The sequence below is a fragment of the Myodes glareolus genome, chromosome 23 (assembly GCF_982192425.1).
Source record: "Myodes glareolus chromosome 23, mMyoGla1.1, whole genome shotgun sequence".
In the NCBI taxonomy this organism is placed as follows: domain Eukaryota; kingdom Metazoa; phylum Chordata; class Mammalia; order Rodentia; family Cricetidae; genus Myodes; species Myodes glareolus.
The window spans coordinates 30,488,953-30,491,682 of NC_142048.1; the positions used below are offsets into that span (position 1 = coordinate 30,488,953).

Here is a 2,730-nt window from a genome sequence, read left to right on the forward strand (position 1 = left end):
GCACAAGCCACTCATTTTCAAAGCAAGTCCATCCTGAAAGTAAACCTCACAATGTCAGTGGTACCATAAGCAGTGCCTTATGGACTGTGAGTACCCAGTATGTAAGTAAAGGTGCCCACTCCAGTTATCAAAGACGCTGATCTGTGATTATTGCTTAGGAATCGCTTCCAGCCTTCATCTTTCCTATGACAAAAAGCACACAAGGAAGAGATTTCACCTGTGAACAGTCAGCTCTGAGTGCATTTCAGACGAGCGCGGCACACAGGGGAGAGGCATCAATAATGCATGCAATGATGCTACCAAATGAATGGCCACATTATACAGAGTTTACCAAAGGCTCGTTTATGTTTGTTCACAACTGGGTGCCTGTTACACATAGACATCTGTGTAAATAGCCACCAAGACTGGGCTTTCCACAGCTCCTACTAATTACGATGCTGTACAATCATTGACAGCCAGAAGACTGTTGTATGGTTTACACACAGGGCACAGGTAGTCGACTGTGAAGATAATCCATTTGGCACAGATTTCATGCATTTAGAACGAGTGCAGATTCTGTCCAATTTCTTTCTGATGCTTTTTAAATGGTTCAATTGCCTTGATGGGACAACATGGCCTATAAATCTACACTAGTGTTTTGGGCCTCACGAAAGCTGGATAACCCCATGACAGACGCATGTCAATGTTGAGTAGTTACTTCATGGAGATCTAGAAAGGCTTTGGGATATTCTCACAGAAGCCAGTTCGTCATAGAGAATGGAAGGGGGCAGAAGGCCACAGTTCCTAAATCAAATTGGTTTTCTTTCTTTCTTTTTTTAAGTCTTATTTTAGTTTAATAACTGGTCCACATGAGGCCACAGCCCAGCCACTATGTGCAAACACTATGGAAGCTTTATTTCTTGGTCTCTTTCTCCTTGAACAGAGACTTGTTGATCTCTTTGGCCTGCAGGCGCCTTTCCCATCACTTTTGTGCTTCCTTGGTCTTAGACTTAGAAGCTTCAGCCTGGTCAGTCAGACGTTTCTTACGGGCCTTGTCTGCCTTCAGCGTGTGGACTGCTCCATGAGAATCTACTTTTTTAAATTAACTTTTTTCATTTATTTTTCATACCAACCACAGTTTCCCCTCCCTCCTCTCTTCCCATTCCCCCCTCCATTTTCCATCTACCCCTACTCCTCTTTTCCATTCCTCCTTCATGCAGGGAGTCAACAAAGCATGGCACATTAAGATGAGGCAGGACCAAGCTTTTGCTCCTGCATCAAGGTTTGGCAAGGGATTCCATCATGGGGAATAGATTCCAAAAAGCCAGCTCATGTGCCAGGGGTAGGTACTGATCCCAGATGAAGAGAGAAAGTAGGGATTGTATGAGCAAGTTGGGGGTCAAGTTCATGAACCCCAGAATTTACTTGTTTTTGAAGACATCCCATTTGACCTTCACATACAGGCTATGATACATATGGCAGTCAGTCTCCTTAGCCTTATGGTATTCTCCTGAGAAGTTGGAGAAGGCTCCACATTCTTCTTCTCCAAGTCACCTTCACAGGCTCTTTCACTTCCCTATGCCCATACACTTGCCCTTCCCTTGAACCAAAGTGACCCTCATCTTCTTCTCTCTTTGTTGAGCTCAGACCGGACAGTCAAAGGCTACAGATAGGCAGCCCATCTTTGATCAGCTTCCAGATCTGCTGATGGGAGTTGGCATTGGTGATTCCATTGGTCTCACTGGGGTCCGACCAGACCTTCTTCTTACTGCAGTGGAGAAGGCTAGAGACGAATCTCTAGCGTTCTGAGTGTACTCACGGCTGCAGGAGCAGCAGCGAAAGGAAGCAACTTAATCAAATAGGTTTTTGTAAGACTCAGCAAATTAAAACAAGGAATTTTCACCTCATTTCACAGGACCCTTCATCATTCCAGTATCAGGAAAAGGGTAGTCTTAATCTTCCTCTGGGAAGACTGTTGCCCTGATTACATCCCATTGCAGTCTCTGCCTATCAGTTGCTTTGTTTTCTTTTTTTTGCTTTCTGGATACACTATACTTCAGAAAGGATAATCATATAGCAGGTGCTACAACTAGAGCAGTCATTTGTGTACGTTCCACAATGGTCCATGCATTCCACTGTTTCCCAGAGATATAAGGCAAGGAGTGGTGTGGCCTCTAACCAGCAGAACCAGGTCAGGTCTTTAGCCATCAGGGGGCACTGTCACTTGAAGGAATTACCATGGTCCCAGTTAGCTGTCATGACAACGTTGTTGTAAGTGTCTCTGCCCCCGTCTATGACTTCTTCTTGTTCCATATCTGCTTTCTTTCTGTCATGCACCTCTCACCGTGATTTGGTAATGGTGACCCTCACCAGAACCGGTACTTTTTAAAAAGTGAAGCTTATTTATGGCCTCCTTTCTTTATTTTATTCAGTTTTGGGGCACTTTGTACTATCAGTAGAAAAACAGTCAATGCGTCTAATTGCATTAAACAAGATGCATCCTTTTGACCTCATATAAATGACAAGTTGTGAACAAATATAGACATATATATAGTTATTTATTATAATATATTAGCTTTGTACGATATACAATATATTAGCTTTGTACAATATACAAATATACTGTTTATAAAGGAAGTGTGATTTTTTTCTTTACAACCTTGGTTGGGTAGGATCTTGTCTAATAAAAATTCTAAGATTTGGTTGGGTAAAAATCCATAGTCATGGAACAATCAATGGATAAAATAAGCA

General features: G+C 42.6%; 1 pseudogene; it reads right to left on the minus strand.

Moving 5' to 3' along the window:
- Positions 1 to 892: 892 nt before the first annotated feature.
- LOC125405270 (large ribosomal subunit protein eL19 pseudogene) lies at positions 893 to 2,292 on the minus strand (annotated as a pseudogene).
- Positions 2,293 to 2,730: the final 438 nt, after the last annotated feature.